At 44.8% G+C, this 23,253-nt stretch overlaps 1 protein-coding gene across 5 annotated transcripts in view; it reads right to left on the reverse strand.

The window, feature by feature from the left end:
- Positions 1-23,253, reverse strand: part of GPR160 (G protein-coupled receptor 160) — a 46,886-nt gene that overhangs the window by 18,325 nt on the left and 5,308 nt on the right. The window contains exon 3 of one of the 5 annotated variants that reach the window (XM_066346881.1): positions 22,262-22,406. The exons of the other annotated variants lie outside the window; for them this stretch is intronic. The gene's annotated coding sequence lies outside the window, so the exon portion shown is untranslated. The remainder of the gene's footprint in view (positions 1-22,261; positions 22,407-23,253) is intronic. 5 annotated transcript variants of the gene reach the window in all.

A 23,253-nucleotide genomic window follows, 5' to 3' on the forward strand; every position in this document is an offset into this window, starting at 1 on the left:
TTGACTTTGTCCAATTTGTAAGTACCCAATCTATCCAGGTTATTTTGACTACCGTTTCTAGTATCTCTGGTACATAAACATACATATAATACATCACTGGTCATGGATTAAAATTGATTAAATAGAACCAGGTCCCAGACTGACCTCTAAGATTCACTGAAAAGAGCTGTCCCAAACCAACATCACATCCTTGATAATGCCTCTCTGTGGCCTTCCCCCATCTAACTATGGTATCATCCGAACTAGACTATGTTTCCCTGGGCTGCTGATGAGTACATTAGTCTTGATTAAATCAACAGCATGAGAAAGTCAAGATATACATGCCTTGCTTCCTCCAGATCCTTACAATGTTCTCGAAAGAATTAGGTTACATTGATATGATTCCATTTTCCATACAGCTACCTTTAATTTTTAGCCAATGCCCTAAGTTTGCTTGCAAATTAATTTTCTGGTGACGTATACTTTCATATAGCCCTCCCTCACAATGTAACTGTGTCTTCTTATTTTTACCACCAATTGTACATATATATTTACTTCATCATTTTGGTGGGAACAGATAATTAATATAAGTTCAATGTTCAGAATTAGGAGGAAAGGCATTCCATACCTTGTTCTAGTCATTCAGTTTTTGCTACCAAATTTTAAGAAAGATACCAGTAAATAGGAGTATACCTAAAGAAGTCAATATATATGGGAAAGGGCTTCATGAGAAAAATAGTTAAAGGGTAATAAGAATGGGAGTTGTTCAAAAGTAGGATGTGTTAGTTAGGGAGCTAGTGTCTGCACCAACAGAAATATCCCAATTCATATGCTTTAGCAAACATGCTTATAAAAGATGTTTAGTCTTCAAAGGACATTGAACTAGAGATTGCCTCCTAGTTCTCAATGATTAGCATCAATTTTCGTCTTGCACTTGAGCAAAGGAAGGGGTTTAAGCATTCAGTGACCTAGAAAGTACCAACGGAAAATCTGTTCAATAGTTCCTGAGACCTCACTTGTAGCCCCAAGTGACTGAACACACTCCTAGTGCGACTCCAAAAACCAAAGATGATGACACTGCTCAAGTTCAGTTGTTTGTGGTTTCTAAATCCATGGCTCTGTTTGTCATTTCTGAGAAAGTGAGCCAGGCCAAATCACCTGAGGGAGATGCTTTTTCACCATCACGCAATCTGGAATAGGATCTATTTCTCTCACAAGTCTTTGACAACAGCATCCCAGAACTATGCCAACTTACTCTGCTACCATAAACCCTCGCCTATTTTGTTTCCATTCCCTTAAGAATCGGAAATTATAAGAAATACTTCTCCTCAGGTACGGACGTATGTATGTATGTATTGTATTTTTCCAAAGTGAGAAGCAGGGAGGCAGAGAGACAGACTCCCGCATGTGCCCAACTGGGATCCACCTGGCATGCCCACCAGGGGGCGATGCTCTGCCCATCTGGGGTGTTGCTCCGTTGCAACCGGAGCCATTCTAGTGCCTGAGGCGGAGGCCATGGAGCCATCCCCAGCACCCGGGCCAACTTTGCTCCAATGGAGCCTTGGCTGCTGGAGGGGAAGAGAGAGACAGAGAGGAAGGAGAGGGGGAAGGATGGAGAAGCAGATGGGTACTTCTCCTGTGTGCCCTGGCCAGGAATCAAACCCAGACTTCCACACACCAGGTTGATACTCCACCGCTGAGCTAGCTGGCTAGGGCCTCCTCAGGTTTATTTTTTAAAAGCATGACACTAATGGTAGAAGTTTTAGAAATTAAGTTTTGGGAGACAGGTAGGCAGGCTGTTTAAGTCAACCAATTCTACCTAAATACGTACAGTGCTTTTTAGTTTATAAAATGTGTCACGAAGATTATCTGATTCAAAGTGTCTATTTATGCCCCTAACCCTACGTACATTCCATAAATGACACCAAGATGTTCTAGTGTTGGCACTGAGGAATATGGTCTTTCCCCTAATTTGAAGCAAGGAGAAAGTCCCAAGAGATGAAAAAGAGTCTTTTCCACATGAACAGAATAAAAGAAAAAAAACCGTATGATCATCTTGAGAACCACAGGAAAAGCTTTGTGTGTGTGTGTGTGTGTGTGTGTGTGTGTGTGTGTGTGTGTGTGACAGAGACAGAGAGAGTCAGAGAGAGGGACAGACAGACAGGAAGGGAGAGAGATGAGAAACATCAATCCTTCATTGCGGCTCCTTAGTTGTTCATTGATTGATTTTTCATATGTGCCTTGACCATGGGGCTTCAGCAGACCAAGTGACTCCTTGCTCAAGCCAGCGACCTTGGGCTCAAGCTGGTGACCTCGGGGTCTTGAACCTCGGTCCTCTGTGTCCTAGTCTGATGCTCTACCCACTGCACCACTGCCTGGTCAGGCCACAGGAAAAGCTTTTGACAATATTCAACACCCATTCATGATAAAAACTTCTGTGCAAAGTAGAAATTGAGGGAAGTTTTCTCAGTTTGATGAAGAACCTATGAAAAATCTATAGCTAGTATCATACTTATTTTTTCTTCCTTTCCAAGTGAGAAGAGGGGAGATAGAGTCCTACATGCACCCAAACTGGGATCCACCCAGTAATCTCCATCTGGGGCCAATGCTCTGCCCATCTGGGGCCATGCTTGCAACTGAGCTATTTTTAGCACCTGAAGTGGAGGCTCCACAGAGCCAGCCTCAGAGCCAAAAACTGATGCACTTGAACCAGTTGAGCCATGGCTGTGGGAGGGGAAGACAGAGAAAGAGAGAGAGAGAGAAGAGGGAGGGAAGGGTGGAGAAGCAGATGGTTGCTTCTCCTGTGTGCCCTGACAGGGAACTGAACCCAGGACGTCCGGGAAACACGTCAGGCCAATACTCTACCACTGAGCCAAACAGCCAGGGTTCTAGTATCATACTTTATTATAAAATACTGACAACTTTCTCATGAAAACTGGGAAGACAAGGATAACTGCTCTGATCACTTCACAGCATAGCCAGTAAGGTGAGAAAACAGGCATATAGAGATTAGAAAGGATAAAGTAAAACTATGTGTAGATGATGTGCATATATACAGAGAGTTCTCAGGCACCTGCCCAAAATTTACTTGAATTAATAAGTTAATTTAGCCTGGCCTGTGGTGGAGCATTGACTTGAAGCACTGAGGTTACAGGTTCAAAACTCTGGAGGTGCCCAGTTAAAGCACATATAACAAGTAACCAATGAACAACTAAAGTGAAGCAACTATCCATTGATAGTTCTCACTCCCCTTCACTCCCTGCTCTGTAAAATCAATGAATTAAATCTAAAAAAAAAAGGTAAAATGAAATATACACACACACACATTTAGTGAGCAAGAGAGAGAGGGACAGATAGGGACAGACAGGAAGGGAGAGAGATGAAAAGCATCAACTCATAGTTGCAATTTAGTTGTTCACTGATTGCTTTCTCATATGTGCCCTGACCAGGAGGCTCCAGCCAAGCCAGTGACCCCTTGCTCAAGCCAGTGATCTTGGGGTTTCAAACCTGGGTCCCCCTAGACCAGTGGTTCTCAACCTGTGGGTCGTGACCCCCGGCGGAGTCGCGACCCACAGGTTGAGAACCGCTGCCCTAGACCAATGGTGTAGCCATTGTTCTATGGCCTGGTCATGCGGTAAAATATTTTTAGAAGATAATTTAGTAAAGCTGCTGATTAATTTTAAAATTGCATATATACATATATAGGTAAACAAAATTTGATAATATAAAATATTTATCATAGATTCAAAAACATAAAATACAAGGGAATAAGTCTTTTTTTTTTTTTTTAATTTTTATTTAAGCTGGAAACGGGGAGAGACAGTCAGACAGACTCCCGCATGCGCCCGACCGGGATCCACCCGGCACGCCCACCAGGGGCGATGCTCTGCCCACCAGGGGGCGATGCTCTGCCCCTCCGGGGCATCGCTCTGTCACGACCAGAGCCACTCTAGCGCCTGGGGCAGAGGCCAAGGAGCCATCCCCAGCGCCCGGGCCATCTTTTGCTCCAATGGAGCCTCGGCTGCAGGAGGGGAAGAGAGAGACAGAGAGGAAGGAGGGGTGGGGGGGTGGAGAAGCAAATGGGCGCTTCTCCTATGTGCCCTGGCCAGGAATCGAACCCGGGTCCTCCGCACGCCAGGCCGACGCTCCACCGCTGAGCCAACCGGCCAGGGCCAAGTCTTTTAAAGTATGTATAAAACATTAATGCTAAAAGTTATAAAACACTGCTGAGAAAAACTCAAGACCTAAAAATAATATTAAGATGTCAATACTCCCCAGATGGATAAGATTCAGTGTAGCTCTGATCAAAATCCAACTTGGCATTTTTGTAAAAACTGACAAACTGATTCTAAAATATATATAGAAATGCAAAGGGAAGGGACAGTCAAAAAATTCTGAAAGAGAGCAAAGTTGGAGGCCTTACCTTACCTGATTCCAATACTGGTAGACTTCAGAACAGAAGACAGTGTGGTACTGGCTTAAAAACAGACAAACAGAACCGAGTAGAGCATTTCCTGATTTACAAGAAATTACCAATGCAATTCAGTGGAAGAGTCTTCTCAGTAAATGGTAAGGACTTACTGCCTTGCTGTAGGAAAAAGAAGGACTTCAATCCCACCTCACACCATACACACAAATTAATTCAGGATGGATCACAGGCCTAAACATAAAAAGTTAAGACTCTAAGTTTCTAGAAGAAAAACGAAAGACATTATTTTTGCAACCGTGGGGTAGGTGAAGAATTCTTAAGCAAAACCCAAAAGCACCGACCATAAAAGAAAAAAAATGAATAAAGTGGTCTTCTTAAAATTTTCTATTCATAAGAAAATGAAAAGGCAAGGAACACAGTGGAAGAAAATATTCACAACACACATACTGAACAGAGGACTTGTGCCCATACTACCACACCAATAACTACGTAATAGTGCTGACAAATCAACAGTAGAAAGAAAACTCAAACAAAATGGGCAAAATATTTGAAGACTCTTCAAAAATAAAATGTACAGATGGTCATTAACCCTTTGAGCAGTGAGGTTTTTGTTAACCTTCTGAGTGAGGACGTACATGAACGCTCGTACTACTCAAAGGGTTATATATAACAAGGTGCTCAATATCATCAGTCATCAGGAAAACAGCTAATTAAAACCACAATGACATATAATTTCACACCCATTAGAATTGCTACATTAAAAAGACCAATACCAAATATTAGAAAACATACAAGAATGCAAAATGGTACAACCGCTGGAAAATAGTTTGAGACTCAAACATACACTCAAACAATACATCATATTTCTATGATCCAGTACTTCTAACCCTAGGTATTATCCTAGGAGAAATTATAATACGTGTCCGCATTGCATGACAATACTAAACGCTGACAAGGATGTGGAGCAATAGGAACTCTCACTGCTAGTGGGAATATGAAATAGTACAGTCATTTTGGAAGTTTCTTACAAAATTAAATATATTCTTATCATACAAGCCAGCAATCACTGTTCTTGGTAGAGCTGAAAACTATGTCCATTCAAAAATCTGTACAAAAATCTATAAAATGCTGTTTATAGCAGCATATTCATAATTGCCAAAAGCTGAAAGCAACCAAATGTTCTTTAGGAAGTGACTGAATAAACTGATTATTCATCTTAAAAAAAATATTAATCCAGCCTGATCTGTGGTGGCTCAGTGGATAAGGCGTCAACCTGGAAACACTGAGGTTGCCGGTTCAAAACCCTGGGCTTGCCTGGTCAAGGCACATATGGGAGTTGATGCTTCCAGCTCCTCCTTTCTCTCTCTCTCCTCTCTAAAAATGAATAAATAAAATAAAAAAATTAAAGTATTTAAAAAAAAAAATTAATCCATGAAAAAACATGGAGGAAACAACATGCATATGCCAATCTGAAAAACCACTCTACTGTCCAATTCCAGCTATCTGGCATTCTGGAAAAGGTGCACTGAGGGCGACAGTAAGAAGATCAGTCGTCGTCAGGGGTTGGCGGGGAGGACAGATGGCCAGGTGGAGTACGAAGTACTTCTAGTATCATTCTGTATAATACCATAATGGCGAATACATGTCGTTAGGGCCAATGACCTATGACCAGAGAGCACCCGAAAAAGCAAATGTGGTGGCTGGCGACCTTCCCAATAATGTTCTGGACAGGTGGGAGCAAGGGGTTTGGGGTGCATGATTTCCCTCAAAAAATAGGCAGAACACAAAGGGTGTTCAGGGTGGTGAAAATTTTCTGTACGATACTATAATGATGGATACAGTATCCATCAGTATGGTCATTATACTTTTGTCCAAACCCACAGAATATACTCCAAAAGTGAACTCTAATGTAAACTATGTACTGTGGGTGATTATGACGTGTCAGTGTAGTTTCACCGACTGTAACAAATATACTATTTGATGTTGAATGTTGGTAATGGGGGATGATATGTATGTGTGGGGGCAGGTTATATACAGGAAATCTCTTTGGAAAATTGTACTTTGTGCTCAATTTTGTTGTGAATGCAGAGTTGCTCTAAAAGATAAAGTCAATTAAAAAAAAGACTTGTAAAAGGTTAGGCAAATATTTCTTTGGTGTGTAATTAAAAGCAAAAACCATAAAAGAAAAGAAATTGATAACTTAGACTTCAACAAAATTGTAAACTTTTTGTTTTCGTTAAAAGGCACCATTATGAAAACAAAGAGGGATTGGCCCAACAGCTCTGCTGGTTCGAGCATTGTCCCGAAGCAAAGAGGTTGCTGGTTCGATCCCTGATCAGGGCACATGCAGGAACAGATCAACATTCCAGTCTCTTTCTCTCACTACCTCACTAAAAACAATAAATAAAAAATTTTAAAAAGAAAATAAAGAGATAAGTCATAGATATGGAGAAATATTTGCAAATCATGTATCTGATAAAGAATGTCTCTAGAATTTAAAAAAATATTTGAATGTTTTTCATTCAAGTATTTTTCCTTGAATATTTAAAGATATTTGAAACTCAGTAGTAAGATGATGGTGACATATAACCCAATTAAAAAACAAATAGGCCAAAGAGTTCGGTATTTCACCAAAGATGACATAAGTGACTAACGAGCACATGGAAAGGTGCTCAACATCATTAATCACTGGGAAATGCTAATTCAAGCTGTGATGCAATACTACCACACAGCAGCAGAGTGGTTATAACCAAACAACTAACACTGAGCGTGGCCAAAATGTAGACAACGAACCATCCTGCATTGTACAGCCACTTTTAGCAATTTCTTAAAAGGTAAAAGTAAGAGGGATCCAAGATGGCAGCTTACACGCACCTCCTCCCAGGACCAAACTGGAGTTACAACTAAATTAAAGATCAATCATTCTGAATAACCAGCTAAAGACTAACTTATTGTTTTACAGAAGACTAGTTTATACAAGAGGAGTCTTATAATGAAGGATTCACAGAAGCCACTTCAAGACTGGTAGGAGGGAGATGCAAAAAGGGCTGCCCACCCCTGTGGGCAGTGGCTGAGGCTCTACAGGGATATCTCAGTGGCAGGGGTTCCCCCTGAGAAGTGTAGGGCCTAAAGCCCAAGCCAGGGTCCTCAGCCCAGAGCAGCGAAGATCAGAACAAAGGGCCTGGAGATAAACCCCTGCCACTGCAGTCAACTGCTATCTGACAAAGGAAGCAAGAGCATACAATGGAGTCAAGAGTCTCTTCAGCCCTGACTGGTTGGCTCAGTAGTAGAGCATCGGCCTGGCGTGCAGAAGTCCCGGGTTCGATTCCCGGCCAGGGCACACAGGAGAAGCGCCCATCTGCTTCTCCACCCCTCCCCCTCTCCTTCCTCTCTGTCTCTCTCTTCCCCTCCTGCAGCCGAGGCTCCATTGGAGCAAAAGATGGCCCGGGTGCTGGGGATGGCTCCATGGCCTCTGCCCCAGGTGCTAGAGTGGCTCTGGTCGCAACAGAGCAATGTCCCGGAGGGGCAGAGCATCGTCCCCTGGTGGGCATGCCGGGTGGATCCCAGTCGGGCGCATGCGGGAGTCTGTCTGCCTGCCTCCCCGTTTCCAGCTTCAGAAAAAAAAAAAAAAAAAAAAAGAGTCTCTTCAGTAAGTGCTGGTGTTGGGAAAATTAAACAGCTACCTGCAAAAAAAAAAAAAAAAAAAAAAAGAAACTAGACCACCAACTTACACCATACACAAAAACAAACTCAAAATGGATAAAAGACTTAATGTAAGTCACAAAACTATAAAAAATCTGAAAAGAAAACACAGGCAGTGCCATCTCAGACATCTTTATCAGCAATATTTTTGCCGACATGTCTCCTCAGACAAGGGAAACTTCTCCGAAGAGGATCAAAGATAGATAACCAGCCCTGGCCGGTTGGCTCAGCGGTAGAGCGTCGGCCTAGCGTGCGGGGGACCTGGGTTCGATTCCTGGCCAGGGCACACAGGAGAAGCGCCCATTTGCTTCTCCACCCCTCCCCCTTCCTCTCTGTCTCTCTCTTCCCCTCCCGCAGCCAAGGCTCCATTGGAGCAAAGATGGCCCGGGCGCTGGGGATGGCTCCTTGGCCTCTGCCCCAGGCACTAGAGTGGCTCTGGTCGCGGCAGAGTGACGCCCCGGAGGGGCAGAGCATCGCCCCCTGGTGGGCGTGCCGGGTGGATCCCGGTCGGGCGCATGCAGGAGTCTGTCTGACTGTCTCTCCCCGTTTCCAGCTTCAGAAAAATACAAAAAAAAAAAAAAAAAAAAAAAGAATACGGGCAGACTCAATCTAAGAAAAAATGCTCCAGGTCACTAATCATCAAAAGAAATACAAACTAAAACTGCAATGAGATAGCACCTCACACTTGCCAGAATGGCTTGCCTCAATAAATCAACAAACAAGTGCTAGCAAGGATGTGGCATAACAGAATCCTCGTGCACTGCTGATGGGAATGTAGACTGGTGCAGCTACCATGGAAAATAACGGCGTTTCCTCAAAAATTTAAAAATGGAACTGCCTTTTTCTTCTTTAGGTGAGAGGAAGAGAGATAGTGAGACAGACTCCCACATGTGCCCTGACCAGGATGCACCTGGCAACCCCTGCCTAGGGCTGATGCTCACGTACTGAGCTAGTTTTAGTGCCTGAAGCAGATGTGCTCAGACCAACCAAGCTATCCTCAGCATCTGGGGCCACACTCAAACCAATCAAGCCACTGGCTGTATGAGGGGAAAAGAGAGAGAAGGGGAGAGGGAGAGGAGGAGAGAGAGAGAAGGGGGCGAGGGCAAGAAGGGGGAGAGGGAGAGAAGAGGGAGAAGGTGAGAAAGGGGAGAAGGCGAGAAGGGGGGAGGAGAGGAGGAGGAGAGGGAGGGAAAGAGAAGCAGACGGTCGCTTCTCCTGTGTGCCCCTAACCGAGAGTTGAACTTAGGACATCCATATGCCCGGCCAATGCTCTATCACTGAGCCACTGGTCAGGGCCATGGAACTGCCTTTTGACCCAGCAATTCCACTTCTGGGACTATATCCTAAGAATCCCTGAACACTAATCTGAAAGAATACATGCACCCCTATGTTCATTGCAGCATTACTTACAATAGCCAAGATCTGGAAACAGCCATGTTCCCATCAGTAGACAAGTGGATAAAAAAGCTGTGGTACATACACACAATGGATTTTACGCAGCTGTGAGAAAGAAGGAAATCTCACCTTTTATAACATCATGGATAGACCTGGAGATTATTATACAACATGAAACAAGAAAAAACAAATACCATATGATTTCACTTATATGTGGAATCTAATGAACAAGTTAAATATGAACAAAATAGAAACAGAGCCATCAATACAGGAACAGACTGACAGCTGTCAGAGGGGAGGGGGCGGGGGACTGGGTGAGAGAAGGTGAAGGGATTGAGCCAAAAAAGAAAGACAGACAGACACAGACACAACAGTGTGAATAGCCAGAGAGAAAGGGAGGGGGTATTGGGTGGAAGTGGGCAAAGGGGAGAAATAGGAACAAAAGAGACTTTGTTTGGGGTGTGGGTACAGGATGTAATTAATGTACAGAGGATGTTATATGGAGTTTCACACCTGAACCTGTACCCCAATAAATCCAATAAAAATATAAATGAAAAAATGAATAAACAAGTAGAACTTTAATTACGAAAAAAAAAGTTAAACATAAAGGTGCTATATGATCTAGTAATTATGCTCCTAAGACACTACCCTAGAGAAATAAAAATACAAGTCTACAGAAAAACCTGTACATAAATTGTCACTGAAACATTGTTTATAATAACCCCAAACTGGAAACAATTCAAATGTCCATCAACTGGTGCATGGATAAACAAAATGTCTCCCTGTCAGATGGAATGCCCTTCAGCAGTGCAAAGGAACAAGCCGCTGGGGCGTGCTGCAAGGAGGGGGACCTCAAGAACATTACAGTGAGTGGAAGGAGCCAGACACAAACCACTCCATATTCTACGAGTTCATTAATAGGAAATAGTAAAAAAAAAAAAAAAAAAGAAAGAAAGAAAGAAAGAACGAACAAAGGCAACAGACGGAAAGCAGTAAGACTGGGCGGGGGTGAAGACTGGCTGTAAACAGGCATGAGGAAGCTTTGGGGGTGATATAAATATTCTAAACTTAGATTGTGGAGATGGTTGTACAGTCTATAAAAATCACAGAATTGTACACTGACAATGGAAGAACTTTATGGTACGTAAATTACACTGCAATAAAACTTTAAAGGACTTGCACAAGAATGTTCACAGCAGCTATATTCATAACAGCCCTGAACTGGAAACAGTCCAAATGGTCTTCCCAGTGATACAGTAGGTAATTAATTAGACAGCACGGGCAGAGCAGAAACAATAGGCCAGGTACAAAAGGCCACCAGGCAGCAAGCCCTGGGAACCTCGCAATGAGTAGAACTAGGAGGACAAGTATTGTAGGGTGGGACCTGGAAGCCAGGGTGACGCTTCCTGTTCATGAGGGTTAGACCCCGACCTTTCACGTCACTGGTCATGTGGTTCCGACACTGCCCTGAACTTTCCTCCACTGCTATGTTGCTAGTCACAGGGAAGACCCCCTTAGAGGAGGAACCCAGGAGCTGGAGAACAGCCTTATTCAATCCCTTGCACAAGCACTCCCTTAAGCATTAAGCCCTCAAGACAATGAGGTTCCCAGGGCATCAAATAATCTTAAGAACAAAGTCTCTTCACGTATCAATGTTTCTGAGGTTTTGGGGTATATACCCAGTAGAGGGATTGCTGGGTCATAAGGTAGTTCTATTTGCAGTTTTTTGAGGAACCACCATACTTTCCTCCATAATGGTTGTACTACTTTACAGTCCCACCAACAGTGAATGAGGGCTCCTTTTTCTCCACAGCCCGTCTTGTTGATAATAGCTAATCTAACTGGGGTGAGGTGGTATCTCATTGTAGTTTTGATTTGCATTTCTCTAATAACTAATGAATCTGAGCATCTTTTCATATATTTGTTGGCCATTTGTATCTCTTCCTGGGAGAAGTGTCTGTTCATGTCCTCTTCCCATTTTTTTATTGGATTGTTTGTTTGTTTGTTGTTGAGTTTTATGAGTTCTTTGTAAATTTTGGATATTAGGCCCTTATCTGAGCTGTTGTTTGAAAATATCATTTCCCATTTAGTTGGCTGTCTGTTTATTTTGATATCATTGCAGCACTGTTCACAGTGGCCAAGACATGGAAACAACCAAAAAGCCCTTCAATAGAAGACTGGATAAAGAAGATGTGGCACATATACACTATGGAATACTACTCAGCCATAAGAAATGATGACATCAGATCATTTACAGCAAAATGGTGGGAACTTGATAACATTATACGGAGTGAAATAAGTAAATCAGAAAAAAACAAGAACTATATGATTCCATACATTGGTGGAACATTAAAACGAGACTAAGAGACATGGACAAGAGTGTGGTGGTTACCAGGGGTGGGGGGAGGGAGGACTTGGGAGGGAGGGAGGGAGAGAGTTAGGGGGAGGGAGAGGGGCACAGAGAACTAGATAGAGGGTGGCGGAGGACAATCTGACTTTGGGTGAGGGGTATGCAACATAATTTAATGACAAAATAACCTAGACATGTTTTCTTTGAATATATGTACCCTGATTTATTAATGTCATCCCATTACCATTAATAAAAATTTATTTAAAAAAAAAAAAAAAAAAAAAAAAAAAGAACAAAGTCTCAGGTGTGTTGACTACGAGACCGAGTTTTGGTCAAACTACGGATAACATCTAACACTTAGTTGTGGTTCAGCAAGGCCCAGAAAAGCAAGGCCAGGTTGGGGCAATGCCACAGCTAAAATCAGGACCAGCTGCAATGACTAATGACCTCTGCCCTGGCACCGACCATGACCCTGAGGAGACACACCAGGAAAGCTGATGAATATTTTATTCTATTGAGATCCCCCCTAGGCCTCCAGACAAAAGCTCTTAAGAGTGAGGATCCACTGAAATGCTCACTCACTAGCTCGCTCTCTCTCTGTCTGGAGCACTCCTGTGCCTTTCCCCCTCTTCTTCCCCCATGCTCATTTTCCCTTTCTTTTTCTAAGCTCCAAGGACCCTTCTTTTGCCTCTGTAACTAGTTTCCCGAGTCCACGCAGCCCAGCTGGCTCATATCTTCCACCTCTGTGACTTTCTAAATAAACTTGGGCTTGTATTTGAGTTCTTTGGCTCTGAATTCTTTCCTAGCCAAAAACAAGAACTGAGGTTGCTGAACAGAGGTCCAACATCTGGTGTCCTTTGCCATTAACATAAGGAGAATGGATAAATTGTGGTATAATCAAAGAATGGAATATTAACTATTGATGAAGAACACAGTACAGAAATATACAATATGTGTGAATCTCAAAAACATGTTGACAAAAGAAGCCATTTCTGTTCTCTATTGTATACTGAATTCCATTTATAAAAGAGTCTACTCTTTTTAAAAAAACTATTCTATTGTATTCCATTTATAGGAAGCTAAGTACAGGCAAAACTCACTGGTGATGCCAGAAATCAGAACAACAGTTACCTCTAGGGTAGGGAGACTGACTGCAAAGAGGCACGAGAAAACTTTCTGGAGCATGAACATGTTCTGTATCTTGAAAGGGATGTTGTTTACATGGGTGTATATGTTTATCAAAAATGACAACAATTAAGATCTGTGCATTTTTCTTATGTACCTTAATAAATGTTTAAGTGATTAAAAATAACCCCCCAAAAGACTTATTACTAGACAAACCATGACTCAATCAATCACACATTTCCAGCAGGCAAAGTGTGTGTGCGCACCTTTTGGAAATCATAACATGTAAAATAGTATAAATGAGTGCCTAATGATTTAATACTCATTTTAAAATATTTTAATGACATCATGTAAATCACACATATTTAGCATATGTATATTATAAAACATAATTAAACTCATTTATTCTTTGTATAATGTCTCACTCATTTACTCCAAAAATATTTATTATGGAAGCCATCCAAGTTCAAACTGTGACTCAATCTGACAAATACAACGCTGATATTTCACTTTTTCTTTATGTCAGAACCTGAGTGTACCTTACAGAATAAACTGTACCAACATGAGTTTCCTGGTCTGCTCAAGGGAGGAAAAGTGTCAGATGACCCAACAGGCCCAGACTTCTGAAACAAAAACAAGTTTGGTGCCAATCAGATTCAGCAGATGGCCCATTTCGGGCCTCCACTAATTCACTGCAGGGCCCTCTGCTCACTGCCTGCCCCCTCCAGCCACTGGAATGTACTTGTGTGGTCATGCCCTGAAGGAGGCTGCTGCCTGGCCAGTGGCATCTATTACAACTCAGGACTCAGGCCAGAGGAAGGAAACACCACCACAGGCAGCCGCCCACCTTTCTGGTAACTTCTGCACTCTCCCAGACTCCCTTAGGGTCACACCTTTGAGTCAGACCTAAGCCAGGTTTGGAGGTGTGATGACTAAGGGCACAGCCACTGCCCCCAGAGACTGTCTACAGAGCACACCACCCAGTGCCTGGGAGGTGTAGTGTCAGGGCGCCTCACTCTCCTGGTGCGTTATAAAGACTTTCAACTGTTCACGCCTCTGACTCCACGAAGTTATCACAAGGAATTAATCAGAGTCAAAGAAAATAATTACTGCAGGAGCAGCTCACTTCAGCATACTCCTAATAGCCTACAGAACATTCTCCTGCCCCAAAAGAATCAAAACAACTAGGCCTGACCTGTGGTGGCGCAGTGGATAAAGCGTCGACCTGGAAATGCTGAGGTTGCCGGTTCGAAACCCTGGGCTTGCCTGGTCAAGGCACATATGGGAGTTGATGCTTCCAGCTCCTCCCCCCTTCTCTCTCTCTGTCTCTCCTCTCTCTCTCTGTCTCTCCCTCTCCTGTCTAAAATGAATAAAGAAAAATAAATTAAAAAAAAAAAGATACAACTAAATGCCTAACAATAGGGAAGTAGTCCAGCGAATTAGGATAGTCTGCAGTTATGAGAAACAAGCTTTCAGAATAAAGAACTGGAGCATGCTGACATAGTGTTAAAGACCAGAGCAAGGTGAAGCGGCATGTGTCAGGGCCCTCCTGGGTGCAGCGGAGCTCCTGCCTCCTACAGCGTCCACTGACCCTGAGTCTGTGTTCCTGAGGGCACAGGCTCTTGTCCTCAGACAGTCTTATCGGGTGGGGCAGGGGAACTGAAAACCAGTGATACAGAACAAGTTGCCCCAAGACAGATCGCCACTTTGGCATTCAGATTCTCTCAGCTGAGAGTAATCAAGGTCCAGACGGCTCAGGAAAACTCTTTGACCTTATCCCGTACTGTCTAAAAGAGTTCAGACAAATGACTTGAAGCGACCATCATAAAATGACTATCTTTTAACAGGAACTGGGTGTGACTGACAGGGAGGAACCAGCAAGGCTCATTTGCTCTAAATTCTCTCTCTGTGCCATGGTTTCAAGATGACACAATATACATTTATTTACTCAACAATAACTCTTTTCATCTCTCTGTGAATTCTGTTCTCCGTCCTTAGTTCTGAATGACACACACACCTCATTGTGCCATAATGTTTTTGGAATTTTCACGCTTAAGTGAATCCCCTGTGCCAACGTCAATTTCCAATTGACTTTCTTCTATTACTCTGCTGTATGTCATTTGAATTATTTGACCAGTCAGAAAAATATTAAGGGAAAAGAGGGGAGATTTCCCCACCTCTCACAGAGTATAACCCAAACATTAGGTAAACAGAACAAAAATGTGCATATATACACAGATCAGAGGTAATTAATGCCAGGCCACCCAACAGGTAAAGTGATTGGTAAGGTCATGGCCTTGTAAACCAATAGTTCTCCAACTTGAATGTGCAACTTGTTGAAAGGTGGATTCTGATTCAAAATGTCTGGGGTGGGCCTGAGATTCTGCATTTCTAACACGCGCCCAGGTGCTGACCACACTGCTGGGTCATGGCCAGCCGTGGAAAACAAGGCTGCAGATGGCACACATCCTGAGGGAGAGAGCCAAGTGCTTCCCAGGGGTTCCCAGTGGCTGTCTCTGACTGGTGAGGAAGGCTGTGGATTTACTTGGCATACTCTCCTATGCTTACATTTTCCACAGTGAAAATTATTGCTTTTGTAATCAGAAAGGAAACCGTACAATTCAAAACCTTTAATTCAGTAATTATTCTTAATAGGAATCCATCCCAAATAATGAGAAATAGAATCAAAAGGTCAAAATACTGTCTCTACTCAAAACAGTTCTGACACCAAGTGTCAGTTTTTCTACACCAAGCAATTCTGACAGTAACTCCGTGGAGTTAGCACAGACCCCATGAAGGCTTCATCCCACCAGACTGCTACCCAGCACAGATGCCAGTCACAGGCCCCAGGTTCTTCTACCAATGGCTGTAAATCAGGGATTCCCAAGACCCCGTCCTCAGGTTCGATAATTTGCTTTAATGGCTCACAGAACTCAGGGAAACACTTTACTTAGTGGCCTCCAGGAGGAAAGCTTCACTGATGTGAGCCAGAGAAGAGATTCATCTGCTGAGACAGACTCCCCACGGTGAAATGAGGGCCCACATTTTGTAAATAATGACAGTGGTTACGAGGGGGCGGGGTGAGGGCAGGGTTCTGGGAGAAGGGGGATAAAAAAGGACCACTACAAGGTGACAGAAAACGACTGACTTTGGGTGACAGGGACACAATACAATCAACAGTTCAAATGCTACAGAAATGTTTAGCTGAGACCTCTGTACTCTTTTTTTTGATAGTGACAGAGAGTCAGAGAGAGACATATGGGGACAGACAGATAGGCAGGGAGATGAGAAGCATCAATTCTTTGTTGCGGCACCTTAGTTGTTCATTGATTGCTTTCTCATATGTGCCTTGATGGGGGCTACCGCAGAGCAAGTGACCCCTTGCTCAAGCCAGCGACCCCACGCTCAAGCTGGCGACCTTGGGGTTTCAAACATGGTCCTCCGAGTCCCAGTCTGATGCTTTATCCACTGCACCACCACCTGGTCAGGCAAACCTCTGTACTCTTATTGATCAATGTCACCCCATTAAATTTAATTTTCTAAATTATAAAAACAAACAAACCAGAAAGGTTTAGTAGAAAAAAATAATAATGACAGTCTAGTGGCCATCAACCAACAGGGACTTCTCATGTACTCGGTCTACCAGGAAAAACCTCAGACTGAACTCTTGGCTTCCTGTACTATGCCCTGCCCTTTACACTGAGTCAGCTATTATAAGGGAGTTCCTGGTTTCAGCTGAGACCTGACTCATCCAAGAAGACCTCCGCAATTAGCCTGAACTGGTGATGGCTAGTGAAACAGTGTCCGCCTGGGATGCAGAGGACCCAGGTTCTAAACCCAGACGTCACCAGCTTAAGTGCAGGTTCATCTGGCTCGAGCGCAGGCTCACCAGCTTGAATGTGGGATCATAGACATGACCCCATGATCACTGGCTTGAGCCCAAACGTCATTGGCTCGAACCCAAGGTCACTGGCTCAGCTGAAGCCCCCCCCACCCCGCCCTCCGTCAAGGCACATATGAGAAAGCAATCAATGAACTAAGGTGCCGCAATAAAGAATTGATGTTTCTCATCTTTCTCCCTTCCAGTCTGTCTGTCCCTCTCTCTCTGTCTAAAAAAAGAACTGCACAATTATATTCTTATTTGCATTTAGACTAATCAACAGAACTGCTCCACAATGACCAATCAGGCTGTGTAATGCTGACTGCTCAGGACTGCATCCTCCAGTCACACCAGATTCATGAATCTGGGTGTCTTCCTTTCATAAAATGGACCTGCCTGGGGCCCAGAGTGGGAACTTCCTCTCTAAAAGGTGGGCTTCCCTTTGTCTGCTTAGAGCACACTTCAGTTTCTGCCGGAGGCTGCATCTCCCTGCTTTGCAATTGCTCATACAAATAAAGTCTCTCCATTTTCTAATATTCTTTTTGGGAATTTTTGTTGACACTATTACTGTAATGATTTATTATAAAGGCTACAACTCAGCAGGAGCCAAACGGAAGAGATGCCTAGGGCACGGTGTGGGAGCAGCTTCCAAGCCCTTTCTGGGCACGCCACCCGCCCAGCACCTAGATGTGCTCACCAACCGGAAGCTCTCCAAACCCCACTGCTAGGGTCTTTAGAGATGCTTCATCATATAATCACGAGTGATGAAATCACAGGACTCAATCCCCAGTCCCTCTCCTCCCTCTGGCCCTCAGGGGGTGGGACTAAAAGTTCCAAACCCCGAATCACAGGCTGGTTCCCCTGGCAACCAGCCCACCAAGAAGCACCTCATTAGCATAAACTCAGGTGTGGTTGGAAGGGACCCTCGGATAACAAGATGCTTCTCACAGGCGCTCTATGCCAGAAAAATATATCACAGAATCAAAGGGTTATGTACATTCAACTTAGAATGACTTCCAATATCAAATAAAGAGTAACCACTTACTTCCCTAATAATATTAATATTATTATCCCTAATATTAAAAAAGAAGGGCTAAAAAAGGCAGAAATTAGCATGCAACTATTATAAATAATATTTGTAAAGACTGGAAAAATGCTATGATAAATTTTAATCACAGTATGACAACTTTGTCAAATGCTAACATAAAATGAATTAAATTTTTATAAAATACTAAAATTTATTACATTTATAGAAAACAAAAATCAAAGCAAAACAAAAGTGGGAGGAAATATGCCAAAATGTTCATGTCTTTGGATCCTTGGATGGCGGAGTCATAGTTTCTTCCCCTTCTACCACCTGGAATGAAATAAACTGAAAGGCGGAGAGAAGGAGCCCGTGCAGGAAGAGGCCCTGGGAGCAAGGACACCGACAGGAACCGTCGGGGGCAGCGGAGAGGAACGTGAACGAGGCCGGCTGGAAGGGAGCAGGCTCGGCCTCATCCTGAGGGCCGGCTGGGGCGGGCGCTGCTTGACTCTAAGGAGAATGCTGGGCTGGGAGTGGAGGAGGAGAAATGAGAAAGGCAATCAGCTTAGTGAAGGTCTGGGGCGGGGGCAGAAGAAGTCCGACAGTCCAGGCAGCCCGCTGGCACTTCTGTAAGTGGGCTTGGACAGAAGCTGTTCACGGGGCTGACCTGTGCCTTGGCTGCCTCCCTGGACGTACTGGATGCTTCTAGTTTCCTGAACACCTCAGCTGTCACTCTCTCCTTTCCTCCCCACTATGTCACTGCTCCCCACGCCTCCTCTAGGGCATAAGGAATACAAACTCACTTTGCCTTCTCCGATCAAGTTGTATGAATAATCCACTCCTATGTTCCCATTTCTGGCCTGAACTCAGTTCACTTTTATACTTCTGACACACAAAAAAGGCAGTAAAAACAAATGCAAACAAACCTGTACCCTGGCTGAAGATCAAATCAGCCCTTTTTAACACTATAAAAAGTGCTATGTAAATATTAGTTACCAGCATCTTTAAATCTGCTGGGGTACCTGCTGGATTTCACCGCTAAAGGCCAAGTCAAACCCAGTTCTCAGGTCTTCACAACATTCCTATGGAGTGCGCTTACCCCAGCTGACGGAAGAGGCTCAGGGCGCACTGAGGACTTGGGGGGCTATGAGTCCCCGCCAAGCGGTGGCCCTGGTGGGGCTAGGACTTCTGTGTCTGCCCCAAGGCCATGCTGACACCAGTCTGCACTTCCACAATAGGATGGAGTCTGCGCCCACAGAGAATGCCAGGGGACCCCATCTCTTTTCCTGAGTCAGTGTGGATTTTAATCCCCAAACAACAGAGCCAAAGCCCTGGGTTCAAAGCCAAGGGCTCCAGCCCAGTTCTCTTCACCAACCGAAGCTGCTGCTGCTCCAAACTCCCTATGAGCCCTCTTCATGGAGAACGTTTCCCTAAGGCCACAGGCAGCCTCTGGGCAGCCACGGCTCCCTCTCAGCTGAGAGCATCTCTATCTTGTAGCTTTCCTTCTAAAATTATGGGAGGAAATCCCCCAAATACAGACAGATGTGAAGGAGACAGGGCTCTACCGGCAGCAGCAACAGCTGACGTACCGCAGTCCTGATTCCATGCCAGGCAGCGACGTGCCATTTAACCCTCACACCCCTGTGCAGTAAGTACTTCCAGTTCACACAGGAGAAGACTCAGGCACAGAAAGGTTTAAAAAGTAGTCAAGGTTACACAGGCAAGCAGTGGAAGAACCAGAAATAAACCCAGCAATCTAGCTGGAGACCACACACAGCACTGCTACCTCACCTTTGTTTGCTCCGGCCGATAATTGATCAACCCCCTTTTTTTCACCACCTGACTGTTTGACCAGGGAGTTAGTGATCACCTGCCTACCAGAGACACACACTCAGACACCAGCATCACAGGGGTCTCCCTGAAAGGATCCAATCAACCAATGACCAGGCCCTGTCTCTAAACTTCCTTCTTTTCACCAAACAAGGCACTGCACTGGCAGCCCCCTCTGCTGTATTTCCGTGGCACACTGCACACTGGGGTAGCGAAAGGGGCCCAGACGAGCCACCCCAAGGTGGGCCCTTTGGCATGTGGAATAGTTTGAGCTGAAGGCAGCTGAGACCCTTTTACCTCTCCCATCAAGGTTTTAAATTAGGGACCTTGCCCATAATAAGAGTTACCACCAGAAATAACTTTTTATGACCTGCCTATAGGGCAGGGCACACTTCTAGTTACTGAACATCTGGTCTTACCCTGCGAAGGACCCTTCTCTCCCTTCTCAAGCCCAAGGTGCCTTCCCTCCCTTCTCTCCCTTCTCAAGCCCCAAGGGGCCTTCCCTCCCTTCTCTCCCTTCTCAAGCCCCAAGGTGCCTTCCCTCCCTTCTCTCCCTTCTCAAGCCCAAGGTGCCTTCCCTCCCTTCTCAAGCCCCAAGGTGCCTTCCCTCCCTTCTCTCCCTTCTCAAGCCCAAGGTGCCTTCCCTCCTTCTTGGCTAAGGATGCCATCTAGACCTCATTTTCCCTTTCTGACTAAACCTCTCATGTATGTGGGGTTCCCATATTATGCATGTAATCAAATTTCTTTTTCTTTTGATAATGTCTCATGCAGATTTATTATATCAGCTAAAGGAACCTTGAAGAGGAAAGTTTCTACATCTACCACAATGTACAGACCTAGACCAGTGGTCGACAAAGTCACTAGTCAGCAGAGCCAAATATCAACAGTACAACGATTGAAATTTCTTTTGAGAGCCAAATTTTTTAAACTTAAACTATATAGGTAGGTACATTCTTTATCGAGGTAGCACCCGCATGTGGTACTTTGTGGAAGAGCCACACTCAAGGGGCCAAAGAGCCGCATGTGGCTCGCGAGCCACGGTTTGCCGACCACTGACCTAGACTGACAGTTCTAGTGACCAATTCCTCAAAACAGCATGTAACAGTTCCTCAAAACCATTCCACAAGGTTCTATTTGTGGTATTTCCTCTTCCTTTTCTTTGCATCCCATCCCCACCCCAGCTGTGAGCACGTAGATTCAGGGAAGGAAATAAAGATATAAACAAAAGCTTCAAGTGTAATGAAATTCCAGATACAGACAGATTTGAGAACATCTGTCCCATGACTCTTTTTTAGCAAGAGAGACAGAGACAGGGATAGAGACAGAGAGAGGGACAAGTAGAGACAGGCAAACAGGAAGGGGGAGAGATGAGAAGCATCAGTTCTTCATTGTGGCACCTTAGCTGTTCACTGATTGCTTTCTCTTATGTGCCTTGACCAGGGGGCTCCAGCTGAGCCAGCAACCTTTGTGCTCAAGCCAGTGACCAGGGGGTCATATCATGATCCCATGCTCAAGCCGGCGACCCTACACTCAAGCTGGTGAGCTTGTGTTCAAGCCAGATGAGTCTGCACTCAAGCCAGAGACCTCAGGGTTTCGAACCTGGGTCCTCTGTGTCCGAGGCCGACACTCTGTCCACTGTACTATACTGCCTGGTCAGGCTGTCCCATGACTCTTAACCAACGTTTCAAGAGAAGGAAATTAGGTCATCCTTGGATTTGCATCATAGTGAGCTCTCCAAGGCTGGACTATGGGAGCCTCAGTTCCTGACCCCTGCAGAGCTTTTAAACAGGCTATGCTTAAGCAGTGTGTAGCAGCAGCACACCTTCCATTAGGTGTAGAGAGCTGGGCAGAGAAAGGAGTGAGGAGACCTTCCCAAGTCCTGGGAACCCTCAAGGTAGCTACAGAGAGCAAGTGCACAAGCTCAGAATTCATTTGGATCTTAATACCAGGCTGCTCAAAGAAAGACAGCCTCCCTCCCCTAACCAGTGGTAGAGCAGTGGATAGAGTGTTGACCTGGGATGCTGAGGTCCCAGGTTCAAAACCCTGAGGTCACAGGCTTGAGGGTGGGCTCATCCAGCTTAACAGCGGGGTCACCGGCTTCAGCACAGGATCATAGAAATGACCCCATGGCTGCTGGCTTGAGCCCAGAGGTCGCTGGCTTGAGCCCAAGGTCACTGGCTTGGCTGGAACCCCAACCAAGGTACATATGAGAAACAATCAATGAACAACTACAGTGATACAAGCACAAATTGATGCTTTTCATCTCTCTCCCTTCCTGTCTCTCTCTCAAAAAGAAAAAGAAAAAGAAGAAAGCTTCTTGGTGTGCCATCCTCACAGGACATCCTGGAAAACACCCTCTGTGCACAAGACCCACCTTTCCACTGACAGTTTGTGGTTTGGGATTCTGGCGCCTTTCCTGTTCTCTACTGCAGTTTGCCCACACATGCACTCCGTTTTTGTTCTGTTGCAGGGGCAGTAAACTCTAAAGTTCTAGAGTAAATGAAGTAATGCATAAAGCTATGGGGTGTGAGAAAAATGATGACATACCTTGTATTTGTCTGACATGGAAGCTATGCTGAGTAAACACAGGACTCCTCATTCCCTCAAAGGAATATGTCTTCTTGGGATAAAAGTCTTTCCATCTATTTTGTTATCCCATTTTGTATAGACACACATGTAGAAAGACCTCTTACTGTAAGAAAAACAATAATTTTTTTTTTTTTGTATTTTTCCGAAGCTAGAAACGGGGAGAGATAGTCAGACAGACTCCCGCATGCGCCCGACCGGGATCCACCCGGCACGCCCACCAGGGGCAACGCTCTGCCCACCAGGGGCGACGCTCTGCCCACCAGGGGGCGACGCTCTGCCCCTCCCGGGCATTGCTCTGCCGTGACCAGAGCCACTCTAGCGCCTGGGGCAGACGCCAAGGAGCCATCCCCAGCGCCCGGGCCATCTTTGCTCCAATGGAGCCTTGGCTGCGGGAGGGGAAGAGAGAGACAGAGAGGAAGGAGAGGGGGAGGGGTGGAGAAGCAAATGGGAGCTTCTCCTGTGTGCCCTGGCCGGGAATTGAACCCAGGACTTCTGCACGCCAGGCCGAGGCTCTACCACTGAGCCAACCGGTCAGGGCCAAGAAAAACAATTTTAGGGTGAGTGTCCCCTGCCTCATGGATAGGGGACACTTTAGGGAGTGGTGGAGACCAGGGAATGGTGTGCACTACCCTTCTCTGCAGAAGGCTGCTCCAGTACTACCTCCAGAAACTCTTGAGGGCAGAATATTTGAAATCTCCCAGGTTTCAGCACTGGTTCAGTTTTCTTTTTAACTCTGTGCTGGCCTGGAAAAACATCTCTGTTGGGTGGATGCAGCCCATGTCCCCAGTTTATAACGAGGGCAGTCGAACATGGTAAAAAGATATCTTGCCCAGATTAACTAACCAACTCTTGGGTGTATGGCTCCATTGTCTGCTAAAGGTAGTATGGCTGGAAACTCTAAGATCCCACAGATTTGAATTTAAATCCTGGCTCTACTTCCACTAGCTGCC

This window comes from Saccopteryx leptura, chromosome 8 (assembly GCF_036850995.1).
Source record: "Saccopteryx leptura isolate mSacLep1 chromosome 8, mSacLep1_pri_phased_curated, whole genome shotgun sequence".
Taxonomy (NCBI): domain Eukaryota; kingdom Metazoa; phylum Chordata; class Mammalia; order Chiroptera; family Emballonuridae; genus Saccopteryx; species Saccopteryx leptura.